Below are 14,911 nucleotides of genomic sequence, written 5' to 3'. Positions count from 1 at the left end.
ATCAACTTAGTTCTGACCGGGCCCGGTACATAGGTCAAAACAAAATCATCGAGGGGCCCAGATATCAGCTTTTAATCCAAGAAGGAACAGATAAACTTCGACTCATATGTTTGTTCTACCACTCATTGAATTATACACAAAAGCACGTTTTATAACATCGAGTTACTAATGCGTTAACGTACAATCAATGCATAACCAACTCATAAGTAACAAATCATATCTCTAGGTTTGAAGACTTATATGATATTACCGTCTCACGATCACTCGAGATAAATTCCATGAAGTGATTCCAGTGAGCATGGGTTGAGTCCAATGCTCAGAACTTATGAGCACTCATGAGTGTTGTAGCCATGTCCAACAACTTAGACCTCTGCAACCAATCATGACAGTCTTGATTCATACCTACTTCCGACATATGACCGACTGTGGAGGTTCGAATAATATGATATACCAAACATAATTATTCTGGAAGTCAAAACATGCAAAAGAAATATAGTAAACGATCGACAAGAGATAGCAACACTTTACTCATAAATAAAACACCTTTTATTCATCATCTAATGTCAATTACACTTTACAAATTTCAAGGTTATCTAACTACTAAATCTAATATCATCCTTCAGCCCTATGCTCCGAGTATGCTGGAGATGCTTAACCCGAGTCAGTCCCTTCGTGAGGGGATCTACTGGATTCTCATCCGATGATACCCTCTTTGCCACGAGGAGTCCTTCTTCTATTCGATGTCTGATGAAATGGTATTTTTTGTCGATGTGTCTGGATCTCCCGTGATCCCTTGGTTCCTTGGCTAAGGCAACTGCACTTTCACTATCACAGAAAATTTCCATTGGCTCTTTAATAGCTGGTACAACTCCAAGGTCTCCAATGAAGTTCTTCAGCCATATCGCCTCCTTTGCTGCCTCGCTAGCTGCTATATACTCTAATTCGCAAGTTGAATCAGCCACTGTCTCTTGCTTGGAACTCTTCCAAGAAATTGCTCCTCCATTTAAGGTAAAGACCCAGCCTGACTGAGAGCGGAAATTATCCCTATCAGTCTGAAAGCTAGCATCACTATACCCTACAGCTCTCAAGTCTTCACTCCCACCGAGGGTAAGGACCCAGTCCTTAGTCCTCCGTAGGTACTTGAGGATATTCTTTACCGCAGTCCAGTGTGCCTTGCTAGGGTTCCCCTGATACCTGCTAACCATGCTCAAAGAAAAGGCTACATCAGGTCGAGTACACGTCATAGCATACATGATCGATCCTACAGCCGAAGCATAAGGTATTCGACTCATTTCTGCTATCTCAGCCTCAGTACTAGGGCTTTGTGTCTTACTCAATCTGGCGTTACTCTGGATGGGTAACTCTCCTTTCTTGGAGTCCTGCATGCCGAATCTCGTCAGCACCTTATCCAAGTAGGTACTCTGACTAAGTCCAATTAGTCTTTTACTTCGGTCTCTCAAGATCCTTATCCCTAGAATATAGGCAGCTTCTCCTAGGTCCTTCATAGAGAAACACTTCCCAAGCCAGGACTTAACTTCCTGCAGAGTTGGGATGTCATTTCCTATGAGTAGTATGTCATCCACATACAATACCAAAAAACTAACTATACTCCCACTAGCCTTGACATATACACAAGATTCATCTTCACTCCTAGAAAAGCCAAATTCTTTGACTTTCTCATCAAAGCAAAGATTCCATCTGCGAGGTGCTTGCTTTAACCCATAAATGGATTTCTTAAGCTTACACACTCTATTAGGGTACTCTGTATTGACAAAACCCTCTGGCTGACTCATGTAAACATCCTCAGCCAACTTTCCATTAAGGAAAGCGGTTTTGACATCCATTTTCCATATTTCATAGTCATGAAATGCAGCTATGGCTAACAGAACCCTAATAGACTTAATCTTGGCCACTGGAGAAAAGGTCTCATCACAATCAACTCCCGGAGTTTGTGAGAAACCCTTTGCAACCAGTCGTGCCTTATAAGTGTGTACATTACCATCCATGTCGGTCTTCTTCTTGAAGATCCATTTGCACCATACAGTCTTACGACCTGGTACATTCTCAACCAAGTTCCAAACTTGATTGTCATACATGGACTGTATCTCGTTGTCCATTGCCTCTTTCCACTTGGCTGACTCAGGGCCTGCCATGGCTTCCGCATAACTGTTAGGTTCATCCAGACCTATCAGTGTCTCATCACTGATAAGTGTATCACCTTCCGCAGTAATATGGAATCCATAGTAATTCTCAGGTGCATTCCTAACCCTTGTGGAACGCCTCAGAGGTACAGACTTGTCAATTAGCTCAACAGAAGTTTCCTCCTCAAGTTGAGTGCTAGGGTTTGAAGTTCCTTCACCACTTGACTCTTGAATTTCTTCAAGGTCAACTTGCCTCCCACTGTCTCCTTGGCTTATGAACTCTCTCTCTCGAAAGAACGCCCTCCTAGCTACAAAGACCACATTCTCACTAGGTCTGTAGAAGAGGTAACCAAAGGATTTTTGTGGGTAACCGATGAAAATACACCTCTCACTTCGAGGTTCGAGCTTATCATGAGTCTCGCGTCTCACGAAAGCCTCGCAACCCCAAATCTTAATGTGGTCTAGTTTGGGTACTTTACCAGTCCACATCTCATGAGGAGTTTTGGCAACTTTCTTTGTGGGAACTAGATTAAGGATATGGGCGGCAGTCTCTAAGGCATACCCCCAAAATGAGATTGGTAGCGAAGCTCGACTCATCATGGAACGAACCATATCCAACAAGGTTCGATTACACCTCTCAGCTACACCATTCAACTGCGGTGTCCTGGGAGGTGTCAATTGTGAGACAATCCCACATTCCCTAAGATAGTCGAGGAACTCTGAACTAAGATACTCACCACCTCGATCGGATCGAAGCATCTTAATGTTCCTGCCCAATTGATTCTCGACTTCCTGTTTAAACTCTTTAAACCTCTCAAAAGTCTCTGACTTATGCTTGATTAAGTAGACATATCCATATCTACTGTAATCATCAGTAAAAGTCAAATAATAACGATTAGCATCCCTTGTGGCATGTTTGAAGGGCCCACACACATCCGTGTGTATAAGATCCAACAAACCTTCACCCCTCTCACAAGAACCTGTGAAGGGTGACTTTGTCATTTTTCCAAGTAAGCATGATTCGCAACTATCATCTGACTTTAGGTCAAATGACTCCAAGACTCCATCCTTTTGGAGTTGGCCTATGCGTTTCTTGCTTATATGTCCAAGACGACAATGCCATAATGATGCTTTATCCAAGTTATTATCATTAACAGAATCAATACACAATACATTATTTCCTAAGTTATCAACCACAGATACAGTTTCATACACACCATCACAAGGTAATGCTTTAAAATAAAGAACATTATTAAAGAAAGCATTAATCGAACCAACTTCATTATCAAATGAAAAGGTGAAACCATGTTTATACAATGCATGAAAGGAAATAATATTTCTTTCCATTTCTGGCAAATAACAACATTTATTCAAATCTAAACTAAACCCACTACTTAGCGATAAAGTATAAACTCCAATCTTGGTGACAGGTAAAGCTTTCCTATTCCCCATGATTAAGTTTATTCTTCCATGCTCCACATTCTCACTTCTTCTTAGTCCCTGCAAATCAGAACAGATATGAATACCACAACCGGTATCAAGGACCCAAGAGTTAGAATGGGGTGAGTTATTAGATAAGATAGTGTAAATACCTGCATGGTTGGGTTTAACTTTCCCATCCTTCACATCTTGCTGGTATTTTGGGCAGTTCCGCTTCCAATGTGACTTTTCATGGCAATAGAAGCATTCAGCCTCTTTTGGGTCAGAAGAAGGAGTGACGAAACCTTTCTTGGTTCCACTTGAAGAAGAGCCATCAAGGGTCCTAGCCTTGGTACCCTTTGAAGAGCTCTTCCTCTTCTTCCCTCTACCTTTCCCGATTGCCAAAACCGGGGCGGAGTTTGGAGTAGGAGTGTTAACAACCGACTTACCCTTAAGACCTGTTTCTGCGGTCTTGAGGAGTCCCTGAAGTTTGCTGAGTGTGACCTCTTCCTTATTCATGTGATATGTCATGCGGAATTGATCATAGCACGATGGTAAGGAGTGCAAAATGATATCTATTGCAAGCTCCTCAGGGAAGTTCACATTAACCTTCAGCAACCGATCCACATACCTTTGCATTTTCTGCATGTGGCTCGTGACGGATTCCCCGTCCTTCATCATGGTTGTTATGATAGAGCATATGATTTCATACCTCTCTTGTCGTGCACTTTGATGGTATCTTTCCATCAGATCTTGGTGCATTTCAAAAGGGTAGAAGTCCTCATAGGACTTTTGGAGTTCCGCTGTCATGGTGGCCAACATGATGCATGCCACTTTTGTAGTATCCATTTCATGTGCCCGGAAGTCAGCGATCTCCTGGGGAGTTGCAGTGGTCTCATCAATCTCCTTAAGCTCCTTGTCAAGGACATATTCTTTGTCCTCGTAGCGGGTAATCATCCTGATGTTTCTGATCCATTCATTGAAGTTGGATCCATCAAAAGTGACTTTCCCACACAAGTTCATAAGGGTAAAGGAGCTATTAGGATTAGAGCCAGAAGCAGCATTGTTTGAAGACATCTGAAAGAAGAGAACAAGATTAGTTTAGATATTAAGAGAGTCCTTAATAAAACACCCAAATGTAATATTAAGGCTAGAATCCAATCACAATATATTATAACTTAGAAGAGGTATGCCGTAATCCAAGCTATAACATATTTGAAAGGTAGGTGAATGACGATTCACCAATTTCCACCATGAAAAACGAAATATAAATATTAGGTTTTTAATTGGTTCTTAGAAATTCCTAGATTCTTTTGAGATTCAATGAACTTTTCAAAGGCATGTTTCAATCTCGAGTGTGCCCTCCAAGTTTTGTGACTGGGATACCGAGGATCACAAAACGAGGTGTGAAGTAACCATGCAAATCACTTGGTACCCTCAAGGTTTATCACTCAATCGATGTGTCGGTAAACCACACACGCTCCACTGATGCTATGGTAAACCTTAAGTCACCCTTTACCTACCTTGTTAAGTCCAAGTTAGTGTGCCGGTTAACCACACACGCTCCACCAACGACTTAAACAAAGTGTAAAGTGTAATTTCATGGATTAGCACCTTATTCACATTTTCCTAAAGTAACTAAGATTGGGAATTTAATAAAAGCATTTAGTTACTTTATAATATTCATCATACTTTTAATGAGAATTTATAAGTCCTTGTCTTACCCGTTCGGCTAACGACCCTCCACCGATCAAGGAAGCGGTGGGTGAGAGTGGACACCCATTAAGTTGCCATTTTATAGGCAACAACCTTATACCCCCCTTATAGACCGGCTTCGTGAATGAGGCGTACTAGCGGTAAGACGACTTGTTGTTATACATATATATATTAGTAACTTATAATATTATAAAGTATAAGGGTTGAATTTTAACTTTTAAAATTCTAAGGGTTGGAACTAAAGTTTTAATCAAGACTTTACATGTTCCAAAACTTGAGGGCAAGTTTTGTAAACTTCCAAAACTTTTCATTTCTTATAACTTATGAATTAATTGAGTAATAAAAATGAAGACTCTTCATTTTTATAACTCTTGTGTTCTTTTAATGGCTTTAATAAAAGTGAGACTTTTGGTTTTCCATAACTTGAGGACAAGTTATGGACTCCATTAAAACACATTATGATCATGAATTAAACTACCATGAAGGTTACAAACAATTCCTATGATCATCTAATCTTCATAAGTTCAAGAACATGAATATGAACACTTTCAAGAATCAAAAATTACACTTAAAAAAACTTGTAATTTTAATAATTGCCATTGTAAATGGATTAGCATAAACATTACACCATCTAAAACAAGCTTTAAAACATCAAAACAGTTTAGGGTAATGTTTCTAGTCCATTTCCATAAACAAATGTGCAAACTTTCATACGAGCAGAAAACAGAAAAACGTTTTTTTTTTCAAGCTGTTTGCACACAAAAAAAACAACAAACAAACCTAGGCTCTGATACCACTGATGGGTTTTGAGCATTCTAACACTTCCTAAGTGTACATGCAACCCTAATAACCTTGGATCTATGTTTGTCTAATAATCATGCAAAGTTGAATTCCAAGGTTATATTCCTATCTAGCATACATGGGGAACATTTTTAACTTGAATGAAAGATAGAATAACTTACCTTGTTGTTGATTATGATCCTTGAAACCTTGTGAGCCTAGCACCCCAAGTGTGATGCCTCAAATGCTTCACACAACACCAAATGCAAAGGAGTAAACTTTGAGAGAATCTTACACTTGCAAAATCGGCTCTAGCCCTCTTGTTTCTTAGTGTAGCCTATTTTGGTGGAGAATGGGTTTCTTATATAGTGTTGACACATCTAGGGTTACACCATGTAAACCCTAATGTATCATGATTCTTCATTTCCATGACCCATGGGTTTGTAACTCCCATGGAGCATCCATGGAGCATCCTATGGGTGGAACCCAACTTGATAATCCATGGAGCCTCTTAGCCCACTATATAAGATATGGAAGATTTACATAATCTACCCATATATTTAATTAGTTATCTTTTGATCACTTAATTAATTCTAAATTAATTCTTGATCAAACTAATTAAATAATATTATTAATATATTAGAACTTATAATATATTAATAAACCATAAGTGTTATTTCTCTCATTTTAGTTTATCCAATTGCATGGTGCCATGCAACCCAAATGGACCATGCCGGGTCGGGTCAAGTACATACCAGAAATAGTTATGGACTTAGACACCTTATCCAACAGGTAGTTGCACCTTTTGCATTGTGGGAGGTTTCCTAAATATGGTGTTGTCGATGTTGAGGGAGTAGGGCCAGTGGGGGCAGGGATTGCTACCTCTTGTTGCCTTTTTATAGGCCCTTGAGTCGAGCTGCTCCCCTTTTCGTTCCATAACTTTCGTTTCATGCTTTTAGGTTTGTGGGTTGGAGTATTCTTGTAGGTAGACATTCGTTGGCTTCCTTGGTTGTTACTAAGATTTGAATTGTCGACACCTTTTCCATTTTTACTAGTGTTACTTGCATTGTGATGTGCCATGATGACTGTCACGGCGGCTGTGACCGCAGCTTGAAAAGTAGTTGAGTCTATACGCAGGAGTGGTGTTTCGTTGGTTGGTTGGTTATTTCCATGTGAAGACATGATTCTGCTACATGATGTGAAACGAGTCGGTTAGCTAACTACGGTAGTTGATAGTCAAATTCTATAAGTACAAATTTCTCATCCTGCTATTCGGTTTTTAATGCTTCGACCTACATCCTTATGGTGTATTTATGAATGAGGGTTTAAATAGGTATTGTATTTAAGTTAATTTTTTAGCAAATTAGGGTATAGATGTTGAAATATTAGGTCGATCTAGTTTCATGGGTTTTGGAAGACGGTATCTCTCTTACTATTTCTATTTATGAAGAAGGATATCACATACCTATCTCATAGCGCGAGTAATATAATTACCAACTCATTAGGTAATATTAATTATTAATTATTCATTTGACGCATTAGGTCCTCTACCACCTCGCATTCTTCACGAGTGGTTCCCTCTGTTCTCTTCATATTTTTGGTGGAAATGATTTGTTATCTCCTGGTATCTATATAGGGTGTCCTTCTCAGGTGTGTTGAATCTCTGTCAATGTTTTGATTTCCCTAGTTGAAGTTGTAGAGATTTGATATCCTATGGTAACTGTCTCTTTTTCTAAAGGGTGTAGGTGATAGAAAAGTTGGATTTATCGAAGGATTGGTCTGTTTGGTTAGCGAGACGGCATTTTCCTGCTATAGGGTTAAAGATGAAACGGTGGAAAGACTTCAACAAAGTTTCCAAGTTCAATAACATTGAACTTCCATAGATTAGGTCAACAAGGATAGTGTCGTGAGTTGCTAAAACAGTTTATGACATGAATTGTTTACATAGCCAAAGCATGGATTTATAGTGATGATCTTTTTAAAGGAAACAAGAAGTCTGTCATAATAGTTGGTATAGAAGTTACATAGAATTCAGAAAACTTGACCTGGAGTAGGTCTACAATACACCACACAGGGAAAACTTGACAGCATAGAGATCTAGTAAAACAGTACTAGTTAGACAGGAAAGTTTACATGACAAGAGTACTACTCAGGGTACATACGAAGGTTATTCCATAACCCAAAAGAAAGAGTGAGTAGAGTGCCCTCTACTCGTGATGGGAATTGCTTGGATGAGCCTTGGGTTCTGCCAACTGACGCTCCATCTCGAGCATACGCAATTCATACCTTGCCTGGTGTGTTCGAAGTTCCCTGACTTCAGTTTGAGTTTCAGTAAGCTCTCTCTGCAGAGCTGGATTCTGGTTCTGAGTCCTTTCACGAGCAGACTCCAGCTGACGAATGCGGACTGTGTTGACTCCAGTGTCAGCATCAACCTGCAAGATTTGGTGGATAGCCGCTCTACCCTGCTCATCAGTACGAGCAACCCTGCAGACTAGAATAGGCAAGATTATGTCCTCTGAGCCTCCCTCGCTCAAGTCATAGAAGCTTCGATCTCCGTTGTAAGGTAACGGCTGACCTTGCTCGTGACTCCATCTGTTCAAGTTTGTTGCCCACAGAGGTGTGGGGCTTTGAAATACAGGACGAGGGTTAGGATTTGGGTTTGGGTTTTTAGCTACTGGGGGTAGGTTGTTGACTTCTGGCTTTGAGTCAGAACCATCAGAAAAGCCTTCAGCTTGGTGATCATCCAAAAGGATTGGGTGATCATCTTCTGGCTCTTCTCCAAACCATCCTGCATTGCCGTTGTTGGGATAGTATGGATCTCCGGGGAGATGGAATCCAGCCATGATATCTATATGAGAATTGGGTTAAGAATTTACCATACACTAAAGCACATACTGAAGTATCAAAGTTTAAACTTATTGCATTTACCAAATACTCCTATAGTATTCTAAATGTTATGTTTGATTCTAAATTTTATATGTTTGGTAAGTTTTAGATTTGTTGTCCACTGCAGCTATTCCTTGGCATACGTTAGTCGACTCTCGGATAAATATAGTTGATCATGCTATATTCATCCCAGTTCTGATTACATATCCTAAGGCATACATGTGGTGCACAACTTATCCATAATACTTCTATATTGTTTTCATTATAATACTGACCCTGATATATGATGTATGCATGTATACTTTATAAAATTTTCATTTTAAAAGTATAACTCTCAGTCAGAGTGTTTTTGCCCAGTTGTGTTTATAGTTGTATATCAAAAATAAATGGTTTTGATATACTTAGTTCACTATAAACAAAGCTCTGATACCAATCTGTCACACCCCCAAACCAGAACGGCGGAAACGTTCGGGGGCGGAGGACGTCATATTCAATATCATAACAATTGAATAGTAAAGAAAGTACACACCACCATAACATATATATTTGAAAAGTTTAGATGATTGTAAGTGTTACATGTTTAAATATCAAATACAATATGGTGTTCCAAAAATATGTTACTAACGCCAGCGCGTTAGTCTTCAAAAGTAGTTGCTACCTGGCTTAGCGATTTCCTGAGAATACAAGTTATTTCAAAGAAAAAGTGTCAACATTTAAGTTGGTGAGTTCATAAGTATATATTTGTATAAGTTTATGCCATTCGAAAGTTCGTGTTTGTTTTCCAGAAAATCCGATATTTTCCTCATAAAAGGAGTTATAAATCCTTGTTTGTATAGAATGAATGTGTCGAACCAGGAAAAACCTATATTTTCCTAATAGTGGAGAGTAGTCTCAAATGTCCAAGACTATGATTTTGTAAGTAAATATGTCATACTTAAACTAATGAGGCATAGTTTTATTAGTAAACAAAACTATAAGAAGTTTGTAATTTGGCGCAGGAAAAACCTATATTTTCCTAACAATGAGGAGTAGTCTCAAATGTCCAAGACTATGATTTGTAAGTAAATATGTCATACTTAAAATAATGATGCATAGTTTTATTAGTAAACAAAACTATAAGAAGTTTGCAATTTGGCGTAAAAGTAATTGTAATATTACTTTTCCTGCAAAAACATAAATACCGTAATAATTGTCTATCATGTGAGTTTTCATAACCGTGCTATGATGGATTTTCCTGCGACGACGTTCTTCAGGCGTCGAAGCGATATGATATTTGTCACCCCGCGGACTGTAGCTAACAGTCAGGGTGCGGGATCATCAGTCCCGTATAGATCTATACACACGTATCACGTTCTCACAACAGAGACTCTGGTTATAAAACAGGGCTTTCTAGTGGTACCTTGACAGGTATGGTGAAGACGATTGACTCACATAGTCTCAATTAAGTCACGTATTTGGAAAGATATATGAATGATTTCTGAAATGATTACCCTCTCTACAGTGTTAACAAAGGCATAATAATGAGTTGCATTTTCTTATATAAACATGATGTTATAGTTGAAATGGTTACTCTTGGTATGATGTAGAATACAGATATATAAATAAAACATATTTTTATTTATAAAACATATTGTACCCCATGAGGGTAAAGTTGTGATGTATGATGTTTTGCATGATAATAATTTCATAAGATAGTTAAAACAACAGTATGAAGTGTATAGCAAAAGATTTGTGTTTCACATGAGTTTAACCATGTGTTTACTTGTATTCCCCCCCCCCCCCTAAAAGCGTTTAAAAGCGTTTAAAAAGCATTTGAAAACTTAGTGATAGGGGTATGAACTCACCTGGTAGGTTGAAGAAGGTGAGACAAAGATCGAGCAGAACTTCGACTGGAGAAGGATGATTTCTCGGGATTCTTGGGAATCTGGGGAATCTCGGGAATCTCGGGAGCGTAACACTTACTTCGAGACTTGGATGTGCAAACCGGGATGGCTTCAAGGGGTTAAACGCAGAGCATAAGCACGAGAAAGAAGAGAATTGAGCAATTAAACCTAGAACCCTTTGAGCTCTATTTATAGCCCAATTTTTGGGTCCCACGTCGTGGCAAAAGGGTTGCCCATATCGTGGAGTCGATCCTATCCTCTTCCATGGATGAGACGTCTGCTGCCAAGCCTGAAAACCCATCAGTCATGGTCCCACGTCGTGGCCATCTGTGCCATGTCGTGGCCAGCCTGACAGCGTCAGATTTTCTGTCTCGAACTTGTAAAATCCGTAACTTCCGCGTATGAGCTTCGTTTTCGACGTTCTTTATATGCACGCGTAGGTGAGATTATCCTCTACAACTTTCGTTTAGACTCTGTCGGCTAATTTTGAATTTATTTTAAATATTATATTTTTAACAGGCCGGGACTGGAAAAGTCCGTTAAAAATCCCTAACTTCTTCATCCGACGTCCGATTTTGTCTGTCTTTTTACCATTGTACTACTATTGTTGAGATCTTCGATTCTCGTTAAGATTGTGTTGGCTAAAAGTCGCTCGATCCCTATTTCGAGTTTTTAACTGTCTACTGCTATGTCTGAAACTTCGAAAAATCATAACTTCCTCATACGAAGTCCGATTTGGGCGTTCTCTTTATGTACGTTTACGGTTTAATGATATCTACGACTTTCATTTAGATACCTCAGGCTGAAAAGTATTTTATTGAAATTTCGTATTTTACGCTTAACAGTGTCTTGCCGGTTTTGTTGCGGATTTTCGATTGGTCATAACTTCTTCGTTACAACTCGGATTTTTGTGTTCTTTATATTTTTGAAAACCTTGATACGATATCTACCACTTAGTTCATTTACATTGAGGTTTTTGAACATTTCATTTATGACATTATTCCTATTATATTAATATAGGTTACTAAACTTGACTTTGGATCGTTATATTGATTCGAAATATCGGGTTGTTACATCCATCCCCACCACCACAACCGCCACCACCACCACTACAACCACCTCTGACACCGACTAACCCCACCACTGTCACCTCCGTCACTTATACCATCGCCACATCTGTCACTACTACCTCTTCTACCACCAACTGTCATAATCACTTATGATTACTCAGTCTATGCAAATACATATATGTATAATCATTTATAATTACGCATACCCTGCTGCTGCTAGTACGCTGGAGCGTTAGAGCGGCAAATGAGAAATATGTGGCTGAGGTTGTATCTCAAGATCTCTACTTTTTTTAATCTCAAGTGAACCTTCCCTTTTATAAATGTATAAAAATTACATGATTCACAAAAAAATTTCCGGAAAAAACATCTCAATGATTCATTTCTACAATGATTTTGTTAATATTTACTAAAATTGTCATAAAGGTGAATTTTTTTCGTGATTTACTTAAAAATGAATCTTAAATGTGTTTTTTCGAATTTTTTTTGTGAGTCATGTTATTTTTGAATCATTTATTGATTCGTTTTGTTCGTTTGCTAAAAAATAAATATAAAAAAATTTATTATCTTAAAAATGTTATTTTTGAATCATCTATTGATTCGTTTTTTTCGTTTGCTAAAAAATAAATATATAAAAAATTTCTTAGCTTCCTACCAAAATTTTCCTTCTTATTTGATCTTGTTAATATATATATATATATATATATATATATATATATATATATATATATATATATATATATATATATATATATATATATATATATATATATAACTTGATGAATCAAATTTTTAAGTGAAGAATTACAACACAAGTCACAAATCATTACTTAATCTACTCTAATAAACAAAGGTTTTCTTTTCCACTTGTCATACTCTCATTTAATTTGTCAAATGTCATTTTGTGGTTATTTTGAATTAATTTTTATTCCACGTGCCATTTTATAGTTTTTTTATTAAATTCCACATAGTATTTAAATCTTCTCTAATAAATCAAAATCTTTTTGCCACATGTCTTCTTCTCATTCATTTGGACACATAACATTTTCTAGAATTTTTGAATTTTCTATTTTACACTTGTCATTTTATTGTATTTTTCCATTTATTAAATTAAAATTTCACATTTAATATATAAGGTAATATATATGTAAGGTATTTATTAGAAATGATTTATATATGTAATGTATTAAAGCCTCATTAATTTTAATAATTTAAATTTTTTCTCATTTTTTTTATAAATTCAAACTTTTCAAATTGTTAAAATTTCATATTTAATTTTTTAAAATAAACTCATGTAATACATGGGTCTCACACTTAGTGCAATAATACATGCATATTAATTTTCTTAATGAACTTTCCTTTTAATTTCAAAATTACTAAATTAAAGCTTCATTAATTTCCTTTATATATTTATCTAAACTATTTGTTTAAATTTAAAAAAAAAACTTTTTAATTTTTTATAATTCAATATTTTTCTCATTTTTCTTATAAATTCAAACTTCCCAAATATTTAGAATTTTATATTTTTTTAAATAAACTAACTTAATACATGAGTCTCATACCTAGTAATGAACAAATTGCAAGAGATATATTTTTTTAAATAATCACCGATCAACATGGTATCTCCTACTTGACAAATGCCTTTGTTAATTACACATCTCTCTTCCTAATAAAAACATCTCTAGGTTTGCCACATGTCCCTCTTATAACCCATAACAATCCACGTGTCATTACCTCCTATATTCACAGAAAAAACTTCCCGCCCAAAACATTATTATCGGACTCTAACTCTAACTCTAATCGAAATCTAAATGTAACACTAAGGTGCTGTTTGTTTTTTCTGACGCAAAATTGTAGACCTCTGCAGTAGAAGAGGTGGACCAAACGTCTGCAGTCTGAAAAAAAAAGACTGTTTGTTTCTTTAACATCTGCGGGCTACTAAAATAAACTGATTTTTTTAAACTTCAAAGTGATTTTTTAATATTTTTATGACTTTGTTTTAAATAATTAACGAATCTAGATCAACTTTTATGTATTATTGTATAAAAAATAAAAATAAAAATGGTATCAATTAACGTATGTATTTGATAAAAACCAACAACTTTGGTTGCAAAGTTATAAGTAAATATTATAATTAGTGATCAAATAATTTGATACATAAATGGATGGAAATAAACTTTGATTTTTTCAATTAAATCTATTAAAAACGTACCATAAATATTTTCTCGAGAAATTGACGATACTGTATTAAATAATGTTTTACAAAATTTGGCAAAAAATATAAGAATATATTATGATTTTTTTTTCATATTTATATAAACAACTTCAACGACTATTAGTGTAATAAATCTTTATTTATAAATTTGTCAAAAATATCATATTTGTATCGTCGAACGTTTTTTTTAAGTTTTTTTAATTTTTTTTTTCAAATTTTTTATCATTAATAAAGTTGGAAAAAATATAAATTAAAAAAAAACTAAAAAAAACAAAGATATATATGTTTTTTTAGGCTAGAAGATGGCTGAAGATGTTAGAAGACTCTAGTCCACATCTGCGCCAAGAAGAGGGCGCACAGACATTTTTAGGTCTGCAGTCTTCAAAAAAACAAACAATCTGCAAAGGCTAATGTTTGTGCATGGTCTGCGCGGCGCAGACAGAAGAGGCCACGCAGATCTGCAGCGAAAAAACAAACAGTACCTAAATTAACGGAGTGTAATCTAATCAAACTCAAATTCAAATTCAAATTCAATTTAAATAAAATCACTATAGTATAAAACGAAAATTTTGTTTGTTATCAATCTTTGACCGCCCAATCCACACATTCTGCTACTAATCAGCAAATTTGTTTCCTTATTAAACCTGCATTAAAATCCATCATATCACATAAAATCAGCAATGAGTTTTTAATAAGTTTATATTTTTCCAAATATATTTGCATCATAATAGGAATTAAATCAAATCAAATCAAATAAAATATTAACTTCGAATTTGAATGTTTTCTTTTACTTATAAATACGAA

This window comes from Lactuca virosa, chromosome 8 (genome assembly GCF_052849685.1).
Source record: "Lactuca virosa cultivar CGN04683 chromosome 8, Lactuca_virosa_CGN04683_v6, whole genome shotgun sequence".
Lineage (NCBI taxonomy): Eukaryota > Viridiplantae > Streptophyta > Magnoliopsida > Asterales > Asteraceae > Lactuca > Lactuca virosa.
This window is presented reverse-complemented; position numbering follows the sequence as displayed.